At 47.5% G+C, this 15,343-nt stretch overlaps 1 protein-coding gene across 3 annotated transcripts in view; it reads left to right on the forward strand.

The window, feature by feature from the left end:
* The window catches only part of sema5a (sema domain, seven thrombospondin repeats (type 1 and type 1-like), transmembrane domain (TM) and short cytoplasmic domain, (semaphorin) 5A), a 79,485-nt gene that overhangs the window by 3,714 nt on the left and 60,428 nt on the right, over positions 1 to 15,343 (forward strand). The window contains exon 1 of one of the 3 annotated variants that reach the window (XM_062479656.1): positions 5,150 to 5,254. The exons of 1 other annotated variant lie outside the window; for it this stretch is intronic. The gene's annotated coding sequence lies outside the window, so the exon portion shown is untranslated. Of the gene's footprint in view, positions 1 to 5,149; positions 5,255 to 15,343 lie in introns of those variants that run through there. One more of the 3 variants, XM_062479657.1, reaches the window with a different exon arrangement.

Genomic DNA, 15,343 nt, shown 5'->3' on the forward strand with positions numbered 1-15,343 from the left:
GAGTCACTTGAGATACATGACAAGCTTGTCAAGCTGTACTTACAGATAGAGGGTCATTGATTAAAAATTCTCTGGGGCCCTTTTCTATGCTAAGTATAATATAGTCCACTGTCTCTAACAAGGAATACTAACACACACAAACAAACACACACACACACTCTCTCTCTCTCACACACACACACACACACACGCACACACACACACACACACACACAAACCCTCTCCCAAGACAGATGCTTGTTAAAGAAGCAGCAGGCTGTATTACTGTAATTTCACACTGCATGCCAAACAGCAGCAGCCTCTCACAGGGGAATGTAGAGGGAGCTGTTTGAGGTGATGTGAAATCACACCAGAGAGGCGGAGCCGAGACTTATTACTGCATCTCTTATTATCCTCTGCTCTGTTCTCCTCTCAGAGGGAATGCTTGTGGGTGCCGTGCCATGTCCGCACGTCAAGCGGAATTAGAACCGGCAAATCGGCGTTCCGTCACCAGCACGGCTACGGCACATTAGCTGTCCTCCGCCTCTTCCCTGTACCCAAACCTCAAATCACATACACACACACACAAACACATACAGCACACCAGTAATCCATCTTCAAACCAGGACTCCCAAACAGAATGCTGAGTAAATCTGAAACATCATTCAGAAATCCCTCAAGCCTGCTTCCTCAGTTGGTACGTTGTCAGTGGGTGTAGAATAAATAAAGATGAGCAGACAGGCTGGAGTGTGGAGACTGTAGTAAAGCTTGCTTGCATTGGAATGAGGCAGATGAAGGTTAGCCATAGGAATAGAGAGAGAGGGAAAGAGAGAAGCAAATAAATCGAGAGTTTTGGCATAATATGTGACATAATCAAGGACGGAGGACTGAGGCGTATGAATGTGAGGTGACTTGATGGGATCGTCTCACACAGGTGATAGGATCAACGAGTCGTGTCTGCTCAGGGTTTCAGAATTCACCCCCCACATACACACTTCCCTATGCCACCACCACTCTATTTCTCTAAAACATCAATGCTACTGAAGTTAATTTCCTTGCTTCTCTCATCGTATATTTCTTTCTTCCTTCCTTCCTTCCTTTCTCTCTCTCTCTCTCTCTCTCTCTCTCTCTCTCTCTCTCTCTCTCTCTCTCTCTCTCTCTCTCTCCCTCCCTCTCTCTTTTCTGTCATCTCCTCTCAGCTCATACAGCTGTCTGGGCTTTTAAAGAACCATCAAGAAAGGAGATCTCCGTGTTCACCATCAGTAACAACAAAATACATTTGAATCAGTCCACAATTGTTTACGTAATATGGTTTCAAATGGTTTTTATACCCCAGAGATATGGTATTTACATATCACAGAACAGTGTTCTGTTCTTAGATCAATTACATAAATGGCAGTCGTTTGGGTTCATAAGCCTCCATGGATTCTAGAAGTACCAACCCCCAAAGACAGACTCTTAATTTGATCAGTGAGAAAATGTGAATATGGAGACTCCTCTGTGACTAAAGACATTCTTATCTGTTCTGTTTTATCTGTGGGTAGGGGGGGAGTGGGGACTATCTTCACAATGACTGCTGAGGAAAATTGCTTTAAATTGTATTGATGTCCTATTTCTAATAAAGATGCAATAGTGCAGATAATATATTCTATCCTAGGGTTTATGAAATCATATGATAATATCTAATATGTAAAGCCCTACTCCTTGTGGAGTGCTCAAACAAAAAGTAGAAAAGACTAAATAAATAGGGAGAGAAAACTTACTGACGTTGGGAGATAAAAATGCTGAGAAAAACATTGTTAAATGGTCAAGGCTTTGCATGGTGAGTAAAAAAAAGACAAACCAATATAATGAAAAAAGATAAGAAGAAAAGATAAGGATAAGGGATGGGGACAAAGTGATTTGGGAGAGAGAGAAAGAAAGGGGGAGAGAGAGTTCATGTGAGTGTAATGCTGTGATGGCCTGCTGACAGAGAGAGAGAGCGAAAGAGAGAGAGAGAGAGAGAGAGAGAAACAGAGAGTGACAGACAGACGGAAAGAAGAGGTAGGAGAAGGAGTGGCGAAGGCCAGCGGAGAGGACAAGAGGAACATTGGAGAGAGGAATGGAGGGTAGAAGACACACTCATTCATCTGAGAGAGCCAGTGAGGACGGCAGGGAAGGAAGGGAGAGGTGGAGGAAAGTATGAAGTGTTTAATAAGGGACCTTGGTAGGTGGTCCTCTGACTATAGTCCTCACACACTTCTCATTTAAACGGTGCAAGCTCATTGGGACACACACACACACCCAGACACACACACACACTCACACACATAGGCAGACTGAGGCTCCCTTGAGTCATGCCCTTTATTGGTCTTTGTCTGCACTCAGCACAGTGTGTGTGCGTGCATGTGTGTGCAGATGTGCCACAGACACAATGCTGTCTCAGTTCTAAAGGTGCACCACGCAGAGGATGTGTGGTTTGAGCCATTGGCCCTGAATAACACAGGCTCTCTATCCTGGCCTCGCTGCACCAGCAGGAAGAATAGCCCTCTCATTCAGCAGCCCGTGTGGTCAGTCGGTTAACAGTGGAGAAACACACGGTGCTGAACGCACCTTTTGCTGACTGCTGTGTTGTGTGGCCATGATAAATGACCATTTGGAGTTGAATGCTGTTATTGTGTGAGTGGGTTTGAAGTTACTCGCTCAGTCGTGCGGTTTCCTAGGATGTTTTGTTATGGGACAGCAGAAAGGGCTCCCTTCCTTATTGTACCTCCCGCTAGTTTTTTGTGTTTAAAGGTTGTTCCGACTCTCTTGAGAAGGGAGGTATCAGGTGTCCTTAAAGACAACTGAGAAACAGTATTGTTTTGGCTAGGAGGGTCCTTTTTGCAGACACTATTAGTTACAGATGCAGCATTCTGGTTCTGCCCTTTGTGAAACAAGAAAATATGATATCTCTCCATTTCTGCCCCCCCCCCCCCCCCCACACACACACACACACGTACTCTCCACTCCCCAGCCCTGTTGGCCATGAGGTATGAAGAGAGTGTGTTTTAGGATTCTGAGTAAAGCACACAGTTTTAGATTATTCAAATGCACAAACACACACACACAAAAAGGAAGCTGTTTTGTGGACTGGTGAAGGCATCAAACGTCCTTTCAACAACAGGATGCAGGCTGAGATCTGAAAGAGAAGGTGTGGGAGGGGGTTGGGGTGGGGGGGGCGGTGCTGGAGGGGAGGGGGTGAAGTGAGACGGAGTGAGACAAACAGCCAAAGAGAGAGATTAAGAGATAGACACAAGGAGGTGGGGGGGGGGGGGGGGGGGGGGTGTTGACGATGCAGTTTCATAAGTCTGTTGGCTTTGCAGGGGTCACACAGTCAATGAAGAGAGGCCGGAAACACAGGCTCGGGTTTCAGAGGCCATGTTTTTCCATCCGGGGGCCGACACACTTGTTGCCATTTCGCGGCCGTGCCAAATGACGTTGTGTCCTTGGGCAAGGCACTTCACCCTACTTGCCTCGGGGGAATGTCCCTGTACTTACTGTAAGTCGCTCTTGATAAGAGCGTCTTAAATGACTTAAATGACTAAAACACTCTCCATCCTCCCCCATTCTCACAGCGCTGACCCTTGCCCTAACCCAACCCTGATCCTGACCCTAACCCTCAGTTTCCCTGGTAAGCAGGTGGCAGTGTGCCCAAGCACCTGTATGTGATTTAATCGTCAAGCTACACCATCAACCATAAAGATGGAAATACAACCCAAATACCTACACAAATAACCACAATCAGGAAAAGGCCTATGAGAGTATTTAGCGTTAGATTCAGCTGATGGTAATTTTGGGCTTGCTGTATTATTTGAACACAGTCCTTACAGAGGATAGAGGGGTGCACCGTCAGCGGATAAACATCTGCAGGGATGTGGGGGGGTTGCCATCTGGAGGTGTCACTAGAAATGGCGTCCGAGCCCGATTACCAGCCCTGTGTCTCACCTGGCCACTTCTGCTGGCTGCTGGGTTTTTCCTTTGTTCTTTTCTCATATTGTGGTCGGGCGTGTGTGATCGCGCTCCGCCCTGCTCCTCCTCCCCCCCCCCCCTCACACACACCTCAGCCCCCCTGAGGTTAAGGAGAGGAAGTGTTTTTTGTTCACTTCCTAACATCTTTTTATTGACTTAAGGACAGAGAGATAAGAAAAGGGAGAGAGCAATATCAGACTGACACACCGTGCAGCTTGGGGCTATTGCTGATGAAACTGGTAATCAAGCTGCCCATCATGTACTGTATAGGGTTATTGTGTTGGTAAAGGACTCTATATTACTTAATATCTCCTCAGGGGGAGATTAGATAAGAATTTTTGTAAGGAATATTCCCCTAATAGTTTCTGGACAGCCAAGATTTTGAGCCTTGGGTAAAGCTCATAAAAGTCATTTTAAAGATGATTCTTCCTGTCTCTGTCTACCTGTCTGTCACCTCCCCTTATCACTGTGTCTGTGCCCCCCCCCCAACCCCCCTGAAGGGTGTAGGGTAATTAAAGACGCCCACAAGTCAAACGTCGGAGGCAGTAGCGGTCATGATGTGCTCTGCCCTCCCCAGCGAGGTTGGCCCCCCCAGCCCTCTCGTGCTGGCAGGCAGCCTAACCCTGGTTTCAGTATCATCAGTGGATCGAGAGACAGGGAGAGAGAGTTGCACGCTGTTCATCGTAATTATAACTTATTTGCCCAGGCAAATACAGGTTCCACTCTACCCCTGTCCTTGTTTGATGAAAGACAGACCTTCAGGACCAATGGATAGCTTTTACTAGGTTGGTGTCTCTGGGAATCACTCCATCCGAAATGAGATGCTTGTCTGGGTTACTGTGGGTAATTGCTGTAATCAGTGAGCTTGGCTTCTCGCACTCTCCACTACTTATGCTTGATACTTTTGTACATGTTGCTCCCCGTTGATCTCTGAATATAATAGGCATCTTGAGCATGCAGTTTCTATGGAGTGAAATTTCCCAAAGGACGGGCTGTTGAGAGACCCTTTCCTGTAGGATTGGTGTTAACGAGTGCTCGTCCAAGAAGTGGTGGAAGCAATTAAGAATGTTCTGGAGAGTCCTGGACTGCAGACTGTTAATTAGGTGGGCGGGGCACAGAGGGGCTCTGGGCTGGAGGGTTGGAAGGGTGCTAACGAGGTTGAAGAGGTAACAGGGGTTGAGTTCACAATGGCTGCCTTTGTACCAGGTCAGTGGAGACAGGAGTTGTGCCGTTTGGATAAGTAGTCACTGTTATTTCTGCTCCAGCAGTCCTGGTTGGTGGCAAGGTATGTTTTTGACTTTACAGTGAACACAGACCTGGGGGAAAAGAGCTGATTGGGCTGGAGGGGTAGACAGGATCGGAGCGCACCTGGCAAACACATGTGACCCCCCCCATGCATACCCACCCAACTCACCTTACAACCCTCTACCCCCTTGCTGGGCCTACTGAAAGTGCATGTGGAAACTCTGCCTTCATCAGTAAAAATCAAGGTGGAGTGGCTCATGAGGCTGATATTGAGGTTCCCTCTGCAGGTTTATTGATCATTTCCAGACCTACGACTACAGCCCAGTTCAGACTCCACACACACCGCTGGAGCTGAAGATTTTATTCAGGCGCCCTTGCTACCTCCCCAAATCCACTGATAGGTACACTTTGTGTGTTGATTATACCAGCTTTTTGTTTATGTCTGCTGTTAATGCCTGCAACCCAAATAACACCCTCCCATCCGTCTAAAATTGGGTGGAATTACATACACAGCAGCCACTCGCAAAGTTTTACAGCCCATTTCCTCCTTATAAGGCTTGCTGTTTGATTAGCCCAGAGACCAGTCCAAAACAGACGGATGTGAATGATGGCTCACAACTCAATATGGGCTGTTTCATCCCATTGGTTCCAGCCCTTATGAGAGACAGAATGGTTTAACGCTTTCACAGCTAAATGCGCTCTTATTGAGACATAATTGAACAGACACAGCCTGTTTTAATGAGGGCACTAGTTCCCTTTTTTAAATTCTTGGAGGACATTCGGATTATTACCGATGCATATTATTAGGGATTAGGTATTATACATTTCAACAAGTTTAATTCAGCAATTCTTGGGATGTTTGTTTCTGTAACTTCAGAATATTTACGCCTTGGTGGAACATTTCAGATCTTTTCAACGTGAAAAAACTGAAGAAATAGACCCATGAAGGAGCCCGGAGAGTCAGGGACTGTGGTCGTCCTGGGGTTTAAGCGCCCCAGGTCAAGCCTTTTCCAAGTCTCCTTTCTCCCCCGTAGGTTTTCCATTCCCTTGAGCCAAGACATTTGTGCTTTTCCAGCTGCTTCTGTCCACCTCAATCCTTGCTCTGCTATGTTTTCCTCTCCTGATTCAATTACCACGTGGACGGATGTTAGGTGACCACACTTTGACACGTACATGCACGCGTGCGCGCACACACACACACACACCTATTCTCGTCAGGGAGGTTTGAGGGGCTTGTGTTATGGCATGTGTTCTTTGTAATTTTATGGACATCCCAGGTGCTCTTTATAGGAAGGCCGCCTCTCCTCTCCCTCTCCCAGCCTCTCCCCTCCCTTTCCCAGCCTCTCCTCTCCCTCTCCCAGCCTCTCCCCGCCCTCTCCCAGCCTCTCCTCTCCCAGCCTATCCCCTCCCTCTCCCAGCCTCTCCTCTCCCTCTCCCAGCCTCTACTCTCCCAGCCTCTCCCCTCCCTCTCCCAGCCTCTACTCTCCTAGCCTGCCTCTCCCCTCCCTCTCCCAGCCTCACCTCTCCCAGCCTCTCCTCTCCCTCTCCCAGCCTCACCTCTCCCAGCCTGCCTCTCCCTCTCCCAGCCTCACCTCTCCCAGCCTGCCTCTCCCTCTCCCAGCCTCACCTCTCCCAGCCTCTCCTCTCCCTCTCCCAGCCTCTCCCTCTCCCAGCCTCGCCTCTCCCAGCCTCACCTCTCCCTCTCCCAGCCTCGCCTCTCCCTCTCCACACCATTAAGCTCTCTTCTCCTTTCACCCCTTCTGTTTCTTTCTCTCACCATCCTCTCAACTTTCTTCCCTCTACCCCTTCTCACCCCTCCTTTCTTCTCAACTCACCTCTCCCCCTTCCATCTCCTCAACTTTCTCCTCTTTTTTTACACTTCTTTTAATTCCCACACTCCGTTTCTTTTCATCAAACCACTTTATTCTCCACCTCTGCCTTCCACACACCCCTTTATTTTTAATTACCTTGTATGGCCCTTGCCCTCTCTTCGTCTTCGCCTCCTTTCCCCTGGCCCTCCCTCTCTACTCTGCTCTCCTCCCTTCTCTCCGGAGTTGGACGGAAATAAAGCGAGAGAGAAAAGCAGAGAGAGAGAGAGAGAGAGAGAGAGAGAATGGGTCAGCGTGTGTCTGTAAGTCATTACTCCGTATAATGTCTGCCCAGACAGCCCGGCCGTCACGGCAGCTCCTAAAATACAGCCCCAGACGTGCGGCAGGTCGCAGCTTGTGAATCACCCTGCAGCAGCGCTGCAGTTACGAGACGTGGCCGGGCTCACGCACTCATAAATCTCCTCCACGTCTTTGTCCCTGTGCCTTTTAAAGAGTACAGTACAGCTCGGAGCCGTCACCCTCCTGTATTCATTACTGTCACGGCATGTGGAACACCTTGATGGTCTGTTCTATCCTTTTGGTAATATCATAATAACCTGCATCTGTGCTTGGTTAATGTCAGTATGTATTCATCTCCATGTAGGTTGTTGCCATCTATAGTTATAGGGTGGCAAACACAGTGATACAATTGATACTAAAGTGTTCTACTGCCCCCCCTTCCACACACACACCAGGGTTGTTGAATACTGACAGAGGAAGACACACACACGGCAGAAACATCTGCTCCAGATGGACTTAGTACTGTAGCCGACAGGAGAAGAGGGACCACACATCCAGACAGGTCAGAGGTGAAGGGGTTAACAGAACAGGCCGCCCTCTAATCATTATCATAAGGCAGCGCTGCAAACAACAAATTAATTTATGGCATAATTTAGGCCTATTTAGGTCAGTCGAACAGGCAGGGATGGCAAAATCTTGAAATTTACTGAGGTGTGTTGTTGCTAGATGAATATGCATTGTCGGTTGGAAAGTTGTTGTTTTTCTACGTTTTCTCCAAGGGAATATAAGGCATAGAGAGCTAAAGATAGCTGGTGAATTAATCCTTCAAAGTTAAAAGTGATGACATCCTCCTTTGAAGCAAGCCCATCAAAGACATAGCTGATTAGGTCAGCTGGACAGTTCTGTATATTTAGCTGGGAGCCCAATGTAGACATGTCAGACTGTACAGAAACACGCACACATACATATACGCACCCCCACAGCACGCCAACACAGTTGTTCTGCTCGGTGACATTCTGTTGATGTACTGTAGAGTGAGTAACAGGATAAGACCATGTGTTTCTGTATGTGTGAATGCATGTACACACGAACGCCTGCAGACATGACAGGCGTGACCTATCAAATGCATCTGTCAGATGTGGATCCTCAGCTAGGAAGCTGCTCACTGCCCACCTGATCCCAGACTCCTCCGGGTGACGAGCCTGCAGCTCTTGAGTCCTGGTGCGGCTTCACAGCCTGCTGTCTGCTGGGTCAGAGGAAGAGCCCCTTCACAGCCTATAAGCTGGGATGCTTCAGCCTGTCATTAAAGCAGGACCCAAGCCTGCAGCTGCCCAAACCTGGAGTGTGCCTCCTCTCCTTGTAACATGCTGTAGCGCATGTCTGTGTAAGTTGTGGGACCATAAATGTCTGTGTGTGTGTGTGTGTGTGTGTGCGTGTGCGGGCATGTCTGTGTGTGTTTGATCCATCATCCAGCAGCCTTTGTTGTCTGGCTTTGTTGGCGGAATGTAAAACACACTAGCAGTCAGGGGTAGTTCTTCCCAGTCATCCACAGCTGTACGGTCTGGCTTGATACGACTCTGTGGCAGGTCCCCCCTCGGCAGATAGAGTGCCTGTCATCCGTTTTGTTCGGGTTTTAGTGGAGCTTGTTATTCTGACAGACAGACAGACAGACAGACAGGGAGGCAAAACAACCGCCCAGCCCGTCTTCCCTCTCCTCCCTGTTGACTTGTCTCAGTGTCAGACGGAACATTACCACAGAACTCTGTTTCTGATAAAAGCTCATTTTGGTTCAATTAGTATAGTCTCTTTTTCCTCTGCCTGTGTTTTGGGGAAGGACCACTTCACCCCTGAAGACTAACAATTAGTTGTCTGTTGTTTAAAAGCGATTTAATATTCTTAAACAATGTGAAGTTGAAAGCACAAAGTCATATTATGTACGCTGTCTGTATGCATGTGTCTGTCTACCTCACTGTCTCTCCATGTGATATACGGTACTGTATGTATAATATACTTTATGAAATAAAGACAACATACTCTTTACAGAGTAGAAACCAAAGAGGAGTCCAGCTACTGTGGCTGTGATATACTAAACCCTGTTTTTGGTTAAAAAAAAACGTACTCCTCTCAGCGCTAAAGTCTCCTCCAGGGCATAGACCCCCACTGCAGGCCTGTTAAACCCCATTCCAACCTCCCCGGCTTCCCTGTCACCACGTTTACTTCCGAAACCTCCCCTCCACGCTCCCCAATAACCCCCCACCCTCCTCTATTGACCTTCTCTCTGACATTTCCAGTGACACACCTGCTGGCTAACCAGGACGACCTTCTCCTACACCACTAGCTCTGCGGCACTGAGCCCCTAATGAGCTCTGAAAGGAACATGTCATTAGCCTGGGTCCTGGACCTGTCACTAATGACAGCTATTAATGAAGCATGTGTGTGGTGCAGCTTTCAGCTTCCGACCACCAATAACTGCCTGGATGGATGGAATGATGGATGGAGGTGGGGTGTCAGTCGTGATATAGACTGTTGGGCTAATCAGCTTGACTGTAGAGCGAAGCAAGGATAAACTCAGCCATTAGGTTCTATATCGATGTTTGGGGCCTGAGGAGAATCTCACACAGAGGATTAAAGACACCATGTCTGGAGGAAATACTGAGATGGATCACAGCTAGACGTGGTGGTACATTAATACCAAGTCCACCAAAGCAGTTATCAGGACTCTGATGTGTGAGTGGAACCCAATCATCTGGACCTTTGTGCACACCGTTCCTCAGAGACCTTCCCCTCCATGTTCTCCTGTGTAGTCTTTATCCTCCCCAGTGTTGGTGGAAGAAGACACATTGGGTTGTTGTGTTACTTCAAACACAGCTTTTCCTCTCCCTTCTGGGGAAAAATCGCAGATGCAATTTACTGCTTCTCAACAGAAGCCTAATCACCCGGTCCTGCCATTAAAGAAGATGCTTTTTAAATGGGTTGAATTTCAAAGATGCTGCACAAATTATCTAGTTAGCTTCACTCTTCCCTGCCTTGCTAGATGTAAATAAGCTTAACATTCTGTCATTTTTTTATGTGAAAAATCATAGACCATGGACGAAACAGAGGAAAAATAATTGGTTTAGTTATTTGGATGAAGTAGGCTATCTACTGATGACATAGTGTGCATTTGTGTCAGGAGAAACATTGTACTGCAGACCCATCTGCTAAAGGAAGGAGCAGTAACCAAAAGTGAGAAAAATCTTGCTTGAATGAGAGGGACTCAAGAGAATGTGTGAGAGAGACACACAGAGAAGGACAGACACACAGAGACAGTGACACTGAAGGAGAGTGAGAGACAGAGTGAGAGTGAGAGACGGAGTGAGAGAGACGGAATGAGAGAGAGTGAGAGAGAGAGCCCTACATCTGTTTCCTTGGTCTAGTTGGGACCTGATCATATGGGATGCCTTCAGGCACTGTCTGGTTTAACCAGATCCAGCCCTCCTCCTCTGTTGTTCTAACGAGCCCTCAGGACACACACACACACAATCACCACTTTTTCTGTGCTTTTCTGTCCTGTTAAGGCAGCACCCATCCGTACTCTCCCTCTCATTACAACCATAACTCTCTGCCATTGTGCACAGACATCCTGTGGTGATTAATTGGTTCCAGAGGAGCCAAGTGCTTATTTACGATCCCACTCTCGCATCGCCTGGAACTCGATGCGATGGCTCTTCTCGGGTTTTCAGAGTCTGCCTCCCAGGCCGTCTGTGGGTCCTGAGGGCTCAGAGAGGCTGGCGTAGGCACACGTCATTAATGCATATAGGAGTTGGGATTGGTTTGTTTTTGTTTGTGTATATTGTCAATTTTCTTCATATCCTGGGAACTCGAGATCACCTAGGTTTTTGGGATTTATTGTTTCAGATACAAACAATGCCAATGGAACACAACATATTCTGGTCTATTATTGGGAATGGAGTCTCTTCCCTTTGTTGTTGGGCAGACACAGAGCTCAAATCCTGCAAAAAGGGGAAAATTACTTTGAGGTCCTTCAACTTGCAATGTGTGTTCAGGCCAAATTTAAACATAGCTAAATCCAGAAGGCATTCCTTGCCTTCTGGGATCATTCATGAATCACTTAGATTGCCCCTCTAATCTTCACCTTTTACACTTCCAATTATTGACCAGACTCTTGGCCTCTGGTCTTATCCTACTTGTATCTTCTCATTTCGACAGCAGGCCTGGTGGCAGGCTGGAACTCATGGAGGGAAAGAGCAGGGGGATCTGGTCGGAAGCTACTTCCTGTGTGCAGCTGCAGCCTGTGATAATGTAATTTCCTGCTGTGGAGACACTCGGAACACGCTAGCCAAGCATGTAATTAAAGCTTTTAAAATGTCACCATCCCTCCACACTGGGGTTTACAGCCCTTATCACTGTATGACCAGGTGTGTGTGGGCGCCTTCATGTGTGGGTGGGAGTCGTTGTGTGTGTTTGTTTGATGGCTTTGTCCAAGTTATGGACTCTTCACGTCAAGCTTTAATTAGCAAATGATTTGGTACGCAAGACGATCTTTACGGTGTGTTTGTGTGTGTGCGTACTTCCTCCTTGATCAGATGTCTGTCTCTCTTGGGGTGTCACACTGTTTCAACACCCCAGAGAGAACACAAGTCTTTGATGTACCAGAAATCTTTTGATACTTTGGGCATTAGCATCCTAATGTTAGTGAAACGCCAAAAAGATGGTGAATTTGACTTCAAACCCAAGTCAGAGATCGTTTTGAGCTTTTTCTTGCGACCAAAGCATGTCACGATGAATCAATGCAATTGTTGTTTTACTTTTATCCCTCAAAATCCATGGAGATAATAAGATGGTTTCATTTAACACATGAAACACAAACACAACAAAAACTGAAAAGAAAATCTATAACCCATATTCGTAATCAACCCCAGAGAACCTTAAACGTGTTTGAAGGTTCACACCTTCTGCCCTAGGCTGTCCTTTGTACAGTCCTTCCCAGTCCTCCCTGTGTTTTCTGTCTAACCTTGAACTGGTGTCGAGGCCTGATCCTGAGCCTTGTGTAATTCAGCATGGATCGTTATTCAGAGAACAGCTCCTGCAGGACCTGCTGTAATGGGTTTGAGTCCCGCCTCGTGTTGGAGCAACTCCAGTCACCTTGGAGGAAGGGAGCGAAGGCAAGGTTACTGTGGTAATTGCTTACACTGTATCGCATTTAGAGTACGTGTGTCAATGTTTTGGCAGAGCAAAATGGGTTTTCTGTGTCTTGTGACAGCGATGTTTTTTTCTGCCATTTTAACATGCATGCAGACACACGTGTGCTGTTTATACACACACACATACTGTACTCGCACACAACACACATACTGTACACGCACACATAACACACACATACTGTACACGCACATAACACACACATACTGTACACACACACAACACACACATACTGTACATGCACACACAACACACACACGTGCTGTTTATACACACACACACATACTATACACGCACACACAACACACACACGTGCTGTTTGTACACACACACATACTGTACACGCACACAACACACACAGGCGCTGTAAGCGAAGACGTAAAAATAACAGCTGGATTTTGGGAACTTCTGGAGAGTTAGGGTGTGACAACTCTGAAATTGCTATTTGTGTGTCTCTCTCCGCGTGTGTGTGTGTGCGCGCGTGTGTGTGCTCGCTCCAATGTAACCAAAGTTGTGGTTGTGGTCAAGCAACCCAAGGTTGGTCCAGAAAAGCCCTTCAAGCCCTCAGTCTCAGTACACAGGCTACAGCTCTACAATATGTGTGTTGGAATACATTAGTTTTACCCATCAAGAAAATGAAGGGAAAAATGTCAGCAGAGATCTGCTCAAAAATGTGAAGTGTTTTCACTGTAAGTGTTGAGTGATACTTTCCGTATATTTGACTAAACAAAAGCACACTTTGTCTATATCCAGACCCCATCCATCTCAACACGTTTACACACACATTCATATACCTGCACGCACACACATGTTCATTCCGAGTTTTTCGACATTGTCCCACTCCACCCACACGTCCAGAGCAGAGCAAAATCAGCCCAGTGTCTCAGTGCCAGAGACTGGAGCGCAGCGGGTGCAAACCAAACAGATTGGAATCTGGGAGCCATCCTGCGAGTGGGCCGTTGATTCGCGTCCGCTCAGATGTTTATTCCGCCCCGGCGCTGTTTGTGGAACAGATTGAGAACCGGCGGCCCTGAAAGTCAGCATTAGAAAATGTTATGGGAAGTATTCAATCTCACAGTGGGGAAATATCCACACATATACACGTGGGCACACACAGGGACATGTAAACACACCCACATATTTGCAGCACACACAGGCATGGCGTTCTGTCTGAGAAAGTATAAACCTTAGCTGGGGATAAAGAGTTTGGTAGCAGTGAAATATATTCTGGGCCAGAGGACCAGTAAATGTTTACTCTGTGACACCAACGCAGAGCACCTGGGGAAGGATGCTGGGATGGATGTTTACTTAACGCACTGAAAATCACTTTGACGGTGTGTGTGAACGTGCCTGTGTGTGCGTTTGTATAATCCATGCTACCGGATATCGTGTTCAGATCCAAATTTAAATGACTGTGTCTGTGTACCAGAGTTGTGATGAGAATCTGCCCTCTCCACTCTAAACAGACTTTTGGAAAAGGCAGGTTGTTACTCTCCGACAAATTCTTCTACAAAGCAAAGTCTGGTCTTATTTTACAGACAGTCTGGTCAACCAGAGTGGACAGTGTGTGTGTAGGGGGGGTTTATCTATCACCACAGTGGGCGAGCCCCCACTCTCCAGCTCTCACTCTACTGTATGTTTGAACAGATGGAGTAGTGTTATGCTGCTCACATTTGACTGATGAGCATGTGTGTGTGTGTGCGTGTGCGTGCGTGCGTGTGTGCGCGTGCGTGTGTGTGGAGTGGGAGCAGTGTGTGTGAATACAAAGTCGTTGCTTGTTTCAGAGTCGATTCATTGTGGAGTGTGATGCAGTCATCATGGAGTTCTCCTCAGACACAATCAATAGCAGTGTTAATGTGATCCTCTCTCTTTATTTATGAAGGGACACTTCCATTGATTAGCTTACTGACACCACAGACCACCCTCAATGAAGAAAAGTGGATGGCCTGTGTGTGTGTGTGCATATGTACATTTGTTTGTGTGTTTACTTTGTGTATGCTTGTTGATTTAGTACATGTACAGTACTGTACTGTGTGTTGACTGTGTGACCAGCCTCCCTACTCTACTCTGCGTTATTAATGTGTGTAGCATCATGTCATAGACACAGTAGTACAGTCATTGAGACACTGTGTGTCTGCTTGCTGGAGATCGGCCCCCATATTTATACACGGACTGTGAACACAGTTAGGTGACAGGATTGTTTAGAGCCATGTTTAGTTTGGGAACGCTGTGTGTGGTATGGTGTCCATGTCTGGGTAATGGCTTATTATAGTAGATGTTGCTATTGAAACCATGAGGGAGTATTGGTGTGTCTGCATGTCAAAAAGAGAGAGAGAGAGAGAGAGAGAGGGAGAGTAATATACAACAGAGAGAGAGAGAGAGATGTCAGTGTGTGAGACAGAGTGGTGATGATTCACCTTCAGTGTTGATGCAGACTGACAGACTCTCCTCTCTCTGTACCCTCCACCTGCTCTCGCCGTCCTGCCCGGGCCTCCTGCACTGCAAACCAAATACCAAAGTTATGAACCTGGGCACACCCCGGCAGCAAACGCCGACCGTGGGGATCTTGGGCTGGTGGTTTGTTGGGCAGGGTGTGGGGGTGAGGCAGGGTGTGGGGGTGAGGCAGGGTGTGGGGGTGAGGCAGGGTGAGGGGGTGAGGCAGGGTGAGGGGGTGAGGCAGGGTGTGGGGGTGAGGCAGGGTGTGGGGGTGAGGCAGGGTGAGGGGTGAGGCAGGGTGAGGGGTGAGGCAGGGTGAGGGGTGAGGCAGGGTGTGGGGGTGAGGCAGGGTGAGGGGTGCTAGTTTGACAGGAGGTCACGGG

This window comes from Osmerus eperlanus, chromosome 15 (genome assembly GCF_963692335.1).
Source record: "Osmerus eperlanus chromosome 15, fOsmEpe2.1, whole genome shotgun sequence".
Lineage (NCBI taxonomy): Eukaryota > Metazoa > Chordata > Actinopteri > Osmeriformes > Osmeridae > Osmerus > Osmerus eperlanus.